Genomic DNA, 15,267 nt, shown 5'->3' with positions numbered 1-15,267 from the left:
TAAATCAAACAAGGGTTGATTGGTTTTTAAATTAATTTGTGAAAGGACAATGAAAGATGCTGATGGCTAGAAGGATGGGAATGAGTTTCTAACAGATCAAAAGAGAGAGAGCACTAATGAGCAGGTGTGTCCTGAAAGATTTTCTTAAATGCAAGCATGAGACTGTCTCAAGACTGATCCATTACATATAGAGGTCTGCCCATCATGGTACCAGGGAAGAGCTCTAACTGACTCTTGAGCAGAAAGGGAAAACAGCAGAAGGAGCCTCACTCAGTGGTTCACATTTGAAGAAATAATAAAGTGGGCTCCATTTAGTCCTTGCTCCCTCTGCAGAGCCCTCTGTGCTCCCACATGAGGAGCACAAAATTCAAGTGCTTGTCTCCCATCCTCTGTCTGATGAGGCTCATGGGAGCTAGAGCTTTCTCAGGAAGCCCACAGAGAGCTCATATGCTCCAAGGGCCAAACTCTGCTACTGCACTTGACAGAGCAGCTGTCAAGGTAAGAAATATTCAATGCACACATATTCTACATATTCTACAAATATTCTTTTGTACTACAAAGTGAAGCCCCTGAATAAAGAGCCCAGTAGATGACATAAGATCAAGGAATTAGAAACTAACCAGTAAGTGCAACTCTGTGGAGTCACTAGACTGCTCCCTTCAGTCATTGAGTTAGGCATGGTTGAGGCAGCTTTGTGACTATAAGCAAAGCATTCCAGGTTGCCTTTCTTATTTTTTTTTCTTTTTTCAATATAATTGTAACTGATCTAATTCACCATACAACTCAAACCAATCAAACACACATTCTTCTTGGGTTTTTTTCCATTTTTGGGGATAGGGGCTTTTTAACTTTGAGATAAAATGTTCTCTGTCAGGAACAAAATCAGCCATCAATCCTGGCAGGCTGGACCTAAAATCAATTTTTAAAAATCTCTAGGATATACATGCATTTTACTTTGAACTTCTTGCTAGATTCCATTTGGACTTACTTGAGTAAAAAGTTAGAACTTCTCTGCCTGCCTGAGGGAACCAAAAATATTAGTGCTGATTAAATATTTATTTTGTAGCAGCATGAAATCTATCATGCTATAAAAAATTGTTTTGAATGATACCTCTTGAGCAAGACTGCGACTTACAGCTTTTCCTGTTACTAAGCTAAACATTAAAAAAAAAAAAATACAGCTGGTCCAAGAAAACTCTGTTTTGCTTTGGCAAAGGATCAGACAGCACCTTCTGGTTTGCCAACACAGGCAGAATCTTATCTAACTGTGGGATGTGCTTGGATTTACTACCTATTAGCAAAACCCTTAAGAAGCAGTGAAAGGTTCCAGCCCCTTTTACGTATTTTCAGTCAAATCTCATTAACTTCATGCTCTCAGTTTGCACACAACATTATGGCAGTCTTTTCCCACCTCTTAGGGAAAAATTAATAGGAGAGTGTTAAATCTCATATTAAAAGGACTTCATTACTTTTACAAGCTATGCTAAATAATTAAATGTGCTTGTCAAATAACTGATTAGAGAAGATTTTGTGCCTTGGTATATGTTTTTACTGTCTGTTTACCTCAGTTGACAAAATAAAATCATTCACAGGGTCTCCTGCACAGCAACTGAAACCTTAAACTTGGAGAGGAGAAGAGCTGTGGGACAATTCTACATAGGATGCAATTAAAGAAAGAGAACTGGATTAAAGCCACGGATGGGGAAACTGAAACAACAGAACCAAAGTTTGCTCTGAGGATGGTGCTGAATGAGAATGACCTAGAAGCAAATCTAGCTAACACCATCTAGATCTCTAGCAGCATCTAGACAGGCTTTTGACCCTTAAAGTGAGCAAAAAGGCAGAGAATACATATTGCTTAGAGAGATTAGGACTAATATTATTCAGCCAAGATTGACTTTTCCATCCTTTTTTTTTCTTATCCACGTTTTCACAGTAATATATTGGGGGGTGGGGAGGCTTTGGCTAGTGTTATCAGCAGGGTGCAGCCATCTGAAATATTCTGTAGTTAACCCATCTGTTCTGTAGATGTAGGATCCCTCAGGTCTGAAATAGAGGGGACAAGGGGCTATGTGCAAAAGGGCAAAGGTCAAACAATTAGACAAGCAACATACCCCTCCACCACATCCATAAGGCAAGGCCATTTCTGTAATATCAAAGATCATTTCTGACACAGTGCACATTGTCCTACCTGCCTCTCTTCTCCACAGGCAGGTCTCTGGAGCCCATTCCATCCAGTAAGATGATCCACACAGTCAAATGAAGCAGATGTAGTCAAATGAACAGCTGTCTCTCCTGCTGGTGGGAATTAATTTGTTTGGCCACCCTGGCAATTTTTCAGATGCACTCTTCTAAAGGTTACTCAAAACCAAAAATTGTACAGCTGCAAATCCCTTCTGGTAGCAACCAGACATATGCTGTACCAACCTGCTGCTACCAGAGCCTCATTTAGTCTCCCAGGGCTGCAGAACACAGCAGGATCTGCTGTCCTGAACATCACTGTGATGTTCAAGTTGGACTCTGTCAATGAGCACATACATGCAATCTGCTATTTTTTTAATGTACTGGTCAGCAAAAGCCACATTTCCATTAGCAGGAGAGAACATTCCTGATGCTCCTGTTCTCTCACAGCAGCAGAATTTCCCTGAATTGACACTTTTGAAGAGTTCTGTAACAGTGAGCACAGCATGCTTGACTCTCATCTGAGCAGACATTGCGAGCACAGGGTTAAGCACCAGGTACTTCTTTACACTGACTTGTGCTCCAACCTAGTATGTGGATTTAAAAAATTTAAAAACCAGTATATTTCTCTCTTGGAAGAGAGCAGCAGGTTACCCAGGCAAAATCACAGATTCTTGTATAAGGGTTATTAAGTAAACAAAGTTCAGGAAACAAGACTGAATAGCTTTCAAATGCAGTAAAACTGAGCTTTTTAAAGCTTTTAAAACTTTTAGAGTTCTTAGATACAAACAATGAATTTGGGACTAGCAGTGCACTGGAGATGCGCCAAAGAAACTCCCCAGACCTCAACACAACTGCTCTTTTTTGTCTTATCTGGAATGCTTTTACAGCATTAATTGCCTGAACAGAAAGAAGTGCCAAGGAAACCCTCAGTGATAACCAAAGTCAATTTTGCAGGCTTGTGTGCCACTGTCCAGTAGAGGCATTTCTTCTGTGGTAGAAAAGAATGTTTTACTTTACATTAAATGACTTAGCCATGAGCTTTCACATGGAAGGAAATAGCAGCAATATGATGTCTCAAATACCTTACTAATGGAGAGGGCAATTTTCTTCCATGGCACTGCCTTCTCCATTCCTTTTCAGAACTGAAGTATCCATTAAGAGTGACTCACTGGTTGAAAAAATGTGAAAAAGAGACATCCTGAACTTTGTTTTTAAATACTCTCCACAGTCAGTATTATGGCTATCAGGAATTTGTGAAAACCATAGGTATGTAATATATTTTCAAGAGATGTGGTGCAGAAGAAACCTCATGCTAAAAAATCACAACTATTATTGCATGGCAACCAAGCAAATATGTTTGATTCCTGACTAACCAGTCTTCTCTCCTTTCACCACAGCCATGAATCCCTAACCTACTAGCAAGGGTAATTAACCTTTTTTTATCTTTTTCCAGCATCTTGTCCTCTTTCCTGGATGTCTGTGAAAGCAGGTGGAGCCTCCACATGGAGGGACAAACTTATTTACCTCAACCACCTTACGTTGGTTTATCAAACACATTGGTTTATCTCTTCTCTGCTTTAGTTCTACTATTGTCTTAGTCCAATATTTTTTCCAATTCAGGTCTAGGCTGCCATGTGTAAACCATAAGTACATGGTCCAGGGAGGGAGAGCAGTAGGAATGGTCAGGTACCAAGTGCAAACTACCTGCTGTCAGGCTGGGTATCAGGTATTCTGGAAAAAAAAAATCTTCTAATATTCCTGGTCTCACTCTTGAATTTACCCTGGATAATTTTACAGAAAAGCTTTTTCACAGATCTTTCTACAGAGCCAGAATTACATGAAAACTTTCCTGAGTAAGTTCTACATACAGCCCCACATACAGCCAGGACAACCCTTAGCTGTTCTTCCCGTCATGCTGCTGTGGAAATACACTAAACATTCCTGTAACAAAAGCTATGCAACCTGCATACAGTAGGGTGACATAATTCTGAGCTCAAGTTGATGGATTTTTCCATTTGCAAGATTTTGCACAGTAATTCCTGATTAATTCTGAATGTTGAAATTAATGAGATTATCAAAGTAACAAGGAGCCAGGGCTATTCTTGTTCACCACAGTGTTTTGTATTTCTTCTAGTATAAAATTACTTTTTGATATATTTTAATCTCTTTTCTATTAAAAAGATCTGCTGCCTCTTACCCAGTAAGACAGGAATACACTTCCCTGTAGCTGAAGAGAACTAAAAGACAAGTGTCCTCCACTCCCACTATTCCATGCACGTCCCAAAGCAAACATACAAGTTACTGCTTTTTCAGTTTTGGGGAAAGCAGATTATTTTATCCTAGGAATTTTATATAATCTGCTAAAAATGTCCCCTGCCCTTTCTACTCATAGGGATATTTAGAGTGGCTATAGAAGATCCCGTGTTAAAGACAATGGAATTATGCTAGCTAAGTAACTGAAGAAAATTCTGAACTCTTTCAGGACTTTACTTGTACCACAGAAGGGATTCAATGAGCTTTACAGAATAATTATTCTTTTTCACTGAACTCAATAAAAATGCAAACCACTAAATAAAACAGGTAAAATATCAGAAAATTATGCAGAAGGATGCGTTTATGGCTGATCAGACAAGAGCAGGAACTGGCCTAGTACTGGTCCATAGGACTGAAGCACACAAAATGTACAAGCTCAGCAGCACTGAGCACCCACCACAGCGTCTCTGTAAGGATCTGCTCAAAGACTTTTCAACCTTTCACCACTGAAACAAGAGTCACCTGCTCCACCTCAGATTTTGGAAATTCTGTGGCAGCCTGTACCACATAAGAGCCTTTGTTGGTGGAGATGTGGATTTAAAAGGCCTGGAGGAACTCTTATGGTAATCTGGTCTGACTTCCTGCCTGGCACAGCCTGTAATACTTCATGCAGCAATTTCTTTACAAAGCACAAGAACTTGTAACTCTACTAGAAGATATTTCAGAAGCAGATCTAATCTTGATTTAATTACTCCCAGTGATCTACCACATTCCTTTCTAAGCATTTCCAGTGGTTAATTACACCCACGGTATCGTAATTCCAATGTGAACTCCTCTTCCTTATCTTGCCGTGTTTTTTGTCTGTTGGAGCCCTATCCCATCTCCCTATACTGATATTTTTAGATCCTAACCACATCACACCTCAAAATTCTCTTACCTGAGATAAATAGTTGCCTGCTTGGCAAACCAAAACAGGGATTCCTGAGTCAATTGTGCAGCATCTGTGGTGGTGTATTAGAGATAGCTTTTGACTAAAGAGACTAAAAGAGAAAAGCAAATTCAAATGCAAGGGGAAGGCACCAAACATCTTTAACAAGCTTTTCCAGCTTCTGCAGAATCCATTTGTATGACTTGGAAATTTGGGATGAACAGCACTGCGACCTGCATAGCTTCATTTTCAACCTAACTGATAAATTGTAGCTCAAACTGGATCAGTAGTTACTAAACACTACAGTTAACTTAGAAAGAAAAAGATGGCTGATGGCAGGTGGTTTTCTACTGCCCATATGTCAAATCACATTAAAATGACCTGGTACTTCTGCAGGCACTGCCAAGGCAGAAATCCAGGAGTGAGCAATGTATACCTTAAAATACTTCCAGCTGTGACTCTGGTAAACAAAATAAGTAAATTTCCACTACTGCTGTCATTCTATATTACTTAGGCATATTACTTAGGGATTTGTATTACTGTAGCGTTCAGAGGCTCCACATAAGGCTCCCTTGTGTTAGGTGATCAGCTACAGACACAGCAAGTTTAATTCGCTTCTACAACGTTTGCCCAGTGCTTGTATAGCTGAATCCTGGTAAAGAGACAGAAGGAGGACTTGTCTTCTTTCTGGATCACGGATGCTGATGAGATCACTGTACAAAGACTGCTCAGAACTAGAATTTCTTCTGGTATTTACTAAATCCCTGCACTACCCATGTGGTTCTCAACACATTATAAAGTTCCTTAGCTTCATTAACCATGTTCCAGAAGGGTTTTCAGTCCTTCTCACTGATTGGGTGAAAAACAGCAGCATCTTGCTGTCTCAGAGATGTACTACATAAGCACACAGCTTTGTAGCTGCAAATAGATGCACATACTCTCCATGTACCAATACAAAGTAAGAATTGCAAAGATAGTCTGCTATTAGCACCACCATTTGTTATGACACCTCATTACTTTTGCACAACACCACTGTTTTTTCCATTAATACTTCACATTTCTACTCACTTGTGGTTTCTAGCAGTTTATATTTTGCATAGCTTAAATGTCTTGTTTTTTTTAAGCCTCCCTCTTCCCTATTCCAAGAATGCCCCTCTGCAAACCAGGAGCACAGTTTATGCAGACATATCAACTTTTACTGATGTTAACAGCTTTTAAAAAAAATTCTTATTAAAACTCTTCCATTTGGAAGTCATTTTACTTGAAATAGGTGTATGAAATCCAGCTAACAACTCTGCAAAATTTTACTTTAACCACTGATGCAAAAAAAACCAAAACCAGGCAAATATGGGAGCAAAAGAAAACAATAACCAACAACACTTCCCTTCCTTGGAATCCTGAAAATGACTATCATAATTGAAATATTAACTGTGACAGAAAAGTAATCATATATTTTTGTAATGCTCTGAACAGGTTCATACTTCAGCTGCCTGTCAGAACAACTTGCTATTGTACACCTGGCTTTGTTATTCGAAATAGATGCTTTATTTTCTAGGCGACACACCACATGAATGTCAGCATCCTCACTAGCAATGGAAGAAATGGAAAGATAAAAGCACTTCTTTCACATCCATTGCAGCTGCTACTGTATTGAAAGACCTTCTTCTGCCTTTTGCCCATCTAGCAGATGACACTGTGTCCATTTTCAGAATGCAGCTGAACTATGTTATATATAAGGGGAAATATTCACTCCTAGAAGAGTTCAACTCTCCTTTATTTTTTAAGTATGTAACTCCTAAACTCCCACTACCACATCTCAAAAACCAAAGATCTGTGACCAAGCTACTTATTTTATCAGCATATCCTCTAATGTTTCATTTTCAATCTGGAAGAAAACAAAGGTTTTCATTGACTGAGTAGCGAAAACTATAGCACCTGCCAAAAAATAATTACCTGTAAATTCCTTACAAGCAAAAAGAAGTTTCCAAATCTATGAAGGCATCTTATATTGATTAAAGACCAAATAGTGCTCCAGTAACAACAACAACAAAAAAGTTAAATGTTGTTAGACTCCTTCTGCAATACTGTACTCTTTCTTTTTTGTGCTTTGACATACTGACCCTAACTGGGCTCCACTAGTGAAATGCTGAAATCTACTGGTCCAGGAGCTAGCCTAAAATGCTGAGTATATTTGTTAAAATTATCTCAAATTAACTTGAATATCTTACTAAAGTGGAATAAAAAAAAAACTTACCTTATTAGAGCTTCATTTTCTGTTCTTTCACTGAAAAGAGCAAAGAAATCTGTATTAAAGATCCATTTGGTAAAAAGAACCGTCTGAAGTAACTATTTTAGTTTCACTTCAATTAACACCAAAACTAAAAGGTTCTTTTTACATAACTGTAGTAAGTCTGTTATTTTGCAGGGTTAATCATTTTCAACACTGTGGAGTGGAGGCCTTTATTTATTTGCCAACTTAATTAGCTTTTCTGAACAAACATTTCAAATGCCTCAGAAATATTAATACAAACAACTGATCTCATCAGTTCACCACCTAAACTACAGGCTGATTAGACACATTCATTAGGTTTATTTTCACTTCAAGCTGTATCTCATGAGCAGTATTTGTGTTTGTGTTGCCATTACTTTTATTGGACATTTGGTATTTTCTATTATAGGATGGGTTTTCATTGCAATCTGCCCATTTAAAGAGTTTCTCAGCCTGGAAGGGTTTTTAAAAGTAGCAATTTTCTGCTCAAACCCCAAACAGGGGTTTGAGGTAGGGTCAGTGGCAGTTTAGAAGAACGAAAGCAGCAAGCCATTTCAATAACCACCTACTTCAACTCAGATGCTCTGTATGACACATTTGTCAACAATTTACCAACACACATCACAAAATCAAAAACCAATAAAGTTTTAAGAGTATTCTGGGAAAGTTCAGGCATAACTCACAGCAATCAATGAATGGTGAGGCATGCAAAAATATTAATTAACCTTTTATTTCTTAGTGAGTTTTTTCAGTCCTTTACAACCAGGGAGAACTATCTGCAAGCACCAGTATTATAATTGGGAATTGGATTCTGGTAAATCTGAAGTAAATGGGTATTTTTTTGTCACCAATGCATGCAAGAAGAAAATCACACTTTTTCTTATTTCATTTTCTAAATTAACATAACATAACATACAGCATGAAAAAGAAAACAAAAAGCCAAGTCTAATAAAATCTGACAATTATTAGCAGTATTTGTTGAAAAGCAGTGAAAATTATGCTGAGTCACAGGCAAAGCATCTCAACCTCTAGCACTTTCTGTACACTTCATTAGCCATCAGTCAGTATGGTTAGAGATTTACAGATGAAGAGAAAACAAGGAGAGACCTTGTTCATCTTTGCCAAGGACAAATTTGAAGCTTGGCCTGAAAGCATGCAATCAATGCAATGGTTGAAGAGTTGAATTCTCTTCACTGCTCTACAGTGAAAATACTGTGATTTGGGGAACAGCAGGGTTAAAACAGTCTTCTATGAATGAATCTGTCAATCTGAGGGAAAAAAAGCTTAAGAGAACAGTAGAAGTGCTTTTTCCCTTCATTTAGGGTATGGTCACCTGATATTTTTAAGAGACCTATAAATTGAGACTATTTCACACATGGAACAGGTAAATTTAAAGAGAGACATTCCTGGAGTGCAGTAAATCATGAGATTAACCACTTGTTTTAAGAAAAGCCATGAGATCCCATTTTTATGAGTCAGCTTATGAGAGCTGACATTTACAAAGTCCAATTTCCCACAAGATAGTACCTGCACATGCTTACCTTTAAAGGAAGAATAACTATAAGGTCACTTAATTACTTAGTCAAATATAAAATCCTCATAGGTTTAATTTTCCTATGGCTCCCCCTGATAATCAGCTATTAAAAACATCCATCAGTACCAGATTAGTTCACATTTACCTGTCTGGCTTCAGGTGTGGGTCAACCACAAAAAGTTATTTAAGAAAAATTTTGCATGCAGAAATCAAGAGACAGAACCAGTAAGTATTTTATCACTGGATCCTATGCAGGGTTTCAATAGGATTGAGTGGGATTTATTACAGCACGAGCCAAATCCTTCTTACTTTTCTCATGCAAAACACCCATTGAAGCTAGCCAGAGTGCAACTGAGGACATATTGCATCCCTGATTCTCTATTACTCACCTGTCACAATACTATTGTGCTCCACAGCACAGTTTCTGGGAACAGAATGCTTCTTTCTGGGAAGGGACAGGAGTACCTTACAGGCTAGCCTGTTTTAAATATAAAGCAGGTACAGAAGCAAGTCTGAGAAAGACTAAAAGTCATCTTGGACTTGTGACAAGATCCACAGTTTTAAAGAAAAGTATTTCTATGCTAGAAACACTCACAGTGCAAGCTGCTTTGAAGCATATTTAACTCATCCTACATACTTTTAAAAGAAGAATGAAAGCTTTCTTTGGCAGGGTTTATGACTCCCAGAAAAAAAAAAAAAAAAAAAACAACAAAAAACCAACATAGCATTCTTAAAAAAACAATTTGCATAAGTTTTCTTTATCTGATCTAGCTGTTGATAACAGGACAAGCTATAATGAGGGCCATGAGCACCTCCTACCACAGGTTCTCACGGGCCCTGCTGCCTGTCTAGCCCAATGGTCTCAGAAGACATTTGTTCAAGAGGACCAATTACTATTTCCATCAGGTAGCAGGAAGCTTCTAGCCTCAGAAGATATGGCTTTCATCCAAGTGGAGATAACCTCCACTCCAGTGTGCCCAAAACAACACTGGCTAAGTGAGGTTCAAGCATTCAGTGGTCCCTGCAGAAGACTTACTGGATTTCCTGCCTTATCTGCTTCGGACACCTTGGCAAAAAATTTAAAATTAAACTATATCTCCTGTTAACTGCTTGCACTGCCTTCATGCTTAATGCCTACTGCTTAGATGGAGGGGGAAAGCGCTAAAGAAGAAAAAAAACAGTCAAAAAGTGAGGACATTTACATTGCAATATTCAGATGTGTCATCTTGCTAAGCATATGCCTCTTTACAGTAAAAACTATACTTGTTGCCAATCACCAAATGTGTTAAATTTGGACAGACTCTAGGAGGATTCTACCAGACTGCCTCAAAGGCACATCAGTACCATTAAGTTAAACTAAGTAGACAACTGTCCACACTCTGTGACAAGAGGCTCTATAAATACATCAAGGTATTTACAATTATCCTTTCAATCCTGGTACAAAAAAAAAAAAAAAAGAGAGAAAATATTGTAAACCTTTTTTCAAGTTCCGTCTTTTTTAGAACAACTTATGAACCTTCTCAGTTTTATAAATACTATAATTAACACTTAAAAGACCTACTGATAGAGATTGTTAAAACAATGTATTTTGCTACTGAAACTGTTCACGATTTTTTCTTAAGGAAGACTCACCACTGACTTGTTGAACCACAAGAAGGCAATACTTCTAAAATGATCAGACAGCAGATTAGACATAGATGAAAATTTCCTACTTCAACACACAGAAAACTCCTGACTGCATGGAGTTGTACAAGTAAAAATGCTCCTTTTTGTTTCAGTCATTGTTATGTCACCTTTTTTATTGTATGCTGTTTAGCAGAAACTGATAATCTGAAGATAACTTGTTGTTAACTAAACTATGGTTTTGAGCCCAAAAAGGAATACACCCAATTAGCTAAAACAACATATTTCCATATGATCCAGTACACAGTAGGAGAAAAGACATCCAGCTGCTCTTCAGAAATTTTTGATATAAAGTACATATTCTGCCTAAGTCTTTGAACAGATATCAGATTAGGGATGAGAGCAGTACTTTTCTTCTTATACTTTTCTTCTTATCCATCAAATCCTATTCATCCTATTAAAACTTACTTTCAAGTTACTCACACCCATCACAGACATCTTCATTAAAAAAAAAAAAAAAAAAAAAAAAAAAGTTACCAAAATATAGACAGATGGACATCTATTCAGTCCTCCAGACAGATTCACCCCAGAATTTATTTCAGTTTACTTTTTTAGTCCCTGCAGGATGCTCTGGTGTTCAGAGGTCCACAAAGAGACTGATTGAACAAACTAACTACAATTTCCTTTTTCACAAAACATCCCAGAAAGCCACCCAGGCCTGGAAGAGCCAGATAGCTCCCATTCTATCAGAGCCAAGGAAGGAAAAAGAAGGGAGTGGGGGATGAGCCATCCTGACCAGGAGATAAATTTGTTCTTAAAGCTGCTCCAGTGAGTTTGGCTTTCAGTTCTTCTGTTTAGCAGCTCCCAGTCAGAATTAAAAGCATGTCAGTGGAGGTGGAGTAAAAAAGAACAAAAAATGTAGGGGAAAGAAAAAGACAGCAGGGAAAAATCTCACTGACCTCCCTCAGCAAAGTTCTTCCTCAAGATGCAAGGAACTCTGCTGGCACAGAAAGTTAATTTAATTCTTCCTGCCCCACCAATCTTGACTCAAGGCCATTTGATTTCACAGTTCCAGTATCTGCAGCAGTTAACAAGTCGCGCCATGCACTGTGCAGAGTGAAAAGCCATGACTGCAGCATGCCAAAGTCTAATCTGTGACAGGCATTCCCAGTTCTGGAACTCCACACAGTGCGCCTTGGATTGCTTGGCGCTGTGAGGCACCAAGTGTGCACAGTCTGAACTCTGGGACCTAGGGATGAATCCTGAGAATATTTACCACCAGTGCAATGCTAATCATAATCAGCATGCAGGTATAGGCTCTCTGCAGGATAAAAAGGCAGAAGAAAGCCTGTGTTTAGATTGGACAGCAAGAACAAGATCATAGCTGGGAGGCAGAAAACTCATAAAATAGCTCCACTTAAAGCATACATACAGATTAAAAATTAACCACTGCTGCCAAAAAACTGTATGTAACCCCACCCACAGCTATACCTGCCTGTGTAGAGACTGCCAAATGCAAGTGGAGTATATGCTCTGCTGCCTCACCAGCATGACCAGCTAAGAGCCACCATCTTACATCTGTCCTGCTCTCCAAAAAAGTGCCCAGGAAAGAGTCACTATTTATTACTGCTCTTGATGACTGGCTGTCATAGAAATCAAGGACTTCAATTATTTTTTTGAAAGCTAGTCGTCCTCCTGGGTATAAGAAGTCTTAAAAATCAGCCAGGTAGCTTGACCCAACTGTTTAGAGATGGAATAATGTGGAAACAAAAACAACCATTGCTACTGCTGTATGTTTGTTCAGACCATACTAAAGAGCTCAAAGCTGCTTTACAGAAAATGCTACAAAAATGCTGTCCAGAAGCTATTATCCTCACCAGTAAATGATGAGTCCACAGACAGTAATGTCTGCAGTCCTGTTTTGCCAACGTTTCCATTACAATTCTCTGCTTTAATGAGGAATTAACAAGATTAAATACACTTTGGCTAGTAGACCTTCAAGTTCTATTACAGTACATTGTATTTACATTAGAAATGTTAATGTCACAATTCTTGACTTTGAAAAGTACAACGATAAATTAATTTACCTTTAAAATAAAAACTGTACCAAAAATAATTGTTTAAAATTTTCAAACTTATTCTACTACTCTTTATAGAAAAAGTACATTGCTTATGCCATTAAACAGAAAAGCTAATGCATTTTTGTAAGGTAAGAATTAATTGAATTCAAGAGAACTAAGCAGATCCTAGAAAAGGGCAGCTAATTTCTCTGTACATAACATAATCATATGCCCTAAATCCAGTTATTTTCTCCCTCTGAAAGGTATTTAAAGATGTCATCTCCATAAGGCCTGGCCCAGTGCCACAAAAAGCACAATGTTACACACTGTAGCTGATGTGAAACCCTGCATTCCACTTAGGCCTGAAAACCTTGTGTAGGATCAAAGACTCAAGCATGAAAAGCATCATGATGTTGAAAACAAGCCTTCACACATATTTTTTAATTATTAAACTTAAAAACTTAAAAAAAAGACCAGCTAATAGTCAAATCTAAGGGGAACCATCAAGCTTTATATGCAATGTATGACGATGGTGATATGGGAAGTTTTCGGAACTCGGGGGTATTCATTCCATGTATGTTCAACCATATACTGCAACCATTGGTGGAGGTCACCACATCTGAGATTGATGGTACAAACAGCACCCTGGAATCTTCTCCCCTCCTCTGTCAACTTACTGAAGAGGAACCCAGGGAGCAGATAAGCTGCGACAGCCAAAACAAGGTTTCTCCAGCTCTTCAATCATCCTTAGACTCAGACTGTTTTACACTAGATGCCTGATTTTAATCATTGTCCATATGTGTAAGCATAAAGAATGCACTGCAGAGACAAGACCTGGACCTTCATGCTTTTTCTCAGAAAGCATATACTTTTCTGCTTGTAATCACCCCATTGACAAGTGAAGGATTATGATTTTCTTAATTGTCCCAGGTTTATCTTCTGTGAGATGGCCGAATTAAATATGCTAGTATCTTGAAGGACAAATGTACAGAAAGTATTGCTGCATAATATCCCCAGCCAGTAAAGTTCATTATTGAGTCCTAGAATAAAACATGACAGACTTTGTTATGTTATCTTTTCCAAGGTGTCACTACCAACCCAACACATCCTAGAACTTAATACAGCCTGGCATCCTCCAACTCATGATACATCCAGAACATGTAATTTTTTTCCCTGCATTGCGTTTTCTAATAACTAGTGCTGTTCTGCTCTTCTTGGGATGGTGGATGACAACCATCACACCTGCACACCGGAATGCAGCTGTCAGGGTAATTCCATCCAAAATTAAGGCAAGTTTCATGAAAGCAAATGTTTAATACACGCATTTAATGGCAGAAAAATATGGTGACCTGGTCTGTAGCACACTAACTGCTTTGAATTTAGAATCTTTTTTTGATACATTTCATTCTTCGACTTTTTTCTACCTGTAAGCATGTGCCCTCCCTTAAGTCCTATGTATAGCATGTGTCCCAGTAAATTGTCCCAATGCAGTTCAGAACTGTGGCACAGACTGCATGATTTGAGCAAGAAATGGCCTTCAGCTCTGCATACTGCATATTGCAAGCTATGAAAAGTACCCGAAGAATAAACAGAATGGAAATCTGACATTTGAAAGTCAGTGAAAGCAAGCTTAAAGAGTTATTTTTTTCTTATTTATGAGACTCTATAAGGATTTTAAGTGTATTGTACAATAACGCTGTATAATGATCAGGCCCACAATTCTGCTGGGAAGTGTTTTTCAAATGGCAGTTTTGGTTGCCAGTATAAGAAATACGCAATGAAACAGGTATTTCTAAAAAAGGGCTTTGGAAAATGTCTCCCTATGCCCAGTATATAGTGTAAATATCAATCTTCACTTAAACTGAGTTATATTTCATTAGTGTCTGCAGCTGCCTAACTTCTCTTCATCTTCTGTGGAGAGGCGGTGGAAAACATTGTTAGTGACAATGACATAATTTGCCAGTGATAACCAACTATGAATAAATTCAAAATCATGTTGAATCAAGGTTTTCTGGCTAAGCTAATAGGATAAAAGCCTTAAGAAACTATATTTGCTTTATTTTCTGGAGCTAAGGTCAAGTATGCTGAAGATTCAAGGGTTTTTTTGAAAGGTGGAATAGGGCTAAACTCCAATTAAGAGAAAAACTGAGTAAGATATTTGTTTAGGAGCTGTGTAGTAATGTACCAAACCCAATCCATTGGAACTGCCTTTTGTGTTTATTTCTACCAAAGAAAAACAGAACAAAAAAAATCTAACAAGGCATTCAAATTTAAAATTGGATTCATGCACACTGAAAACTTTTGAATGCACAACTAGCAGGCAAGGGGAAAGTGGTATTTCCCCCACTTTGGATGCTCCATAGAAAAGGCTTCATTTACAGTTTTGTATTTTTAGAAAGATGGTATTTGCTTGTTT

General features: G+C 38.1%; 1 protein-coding gene across 9 annotated transcripts in view; it reads right to left on the bottom strand.

Annotated features, from left to right (window-relative positions):
* The window catches only part of THRB (thyroid hormone receptor beta), a 163,638-nt gene that overhangs the window by 113,005 nt on the left and 35,366 nt on the right, over positions 1 to 15,267 (bottom strand). For 4 of the 9 annotated variants that reach the window (XM_068206904.1, XM_068206930.1, XM_068206913.1 and 1 more), the window contains exon 2: positions 7,620 to 7,649. The exons of 3 other annotated variants lie outside the window; for them this stretch is intronic. The gene's annotated coding sequence lies outside the window, so the exon portion shown is untranslated. Of the gene's footprint in view, positions 1 to 2,191; positions 2,296 to 7,619; positions 7,650 to 15,267 lie in introns of all 9 variants that reach the window. 2 more of the 9 variants (XM_068206922.1, XM_068206939.1) reach the window with 1 other exon arrangement.

The sequence above is a fragment of the Anomalospiza imberbis genome, chromosome 1 (assembly GCF_031753505.1).
Source record: "Anomalospiza imberbis isolate Cuckoo-Finch-1a 21T00152 chromosome 1, ASM3175350v1, whole genome shotgun sequence".
NCBI classification, from domain to species: Eukaryota; Metazoa; Chordata; class Aves; order Passeriformes; family Viduidae; genus Anomalospiza; species Anomalospiza imberbis.
Note: the sequence above shows the minus strand (reverse complement) of the source record. Positions and strands in the feature narration are given on the sequence as shown.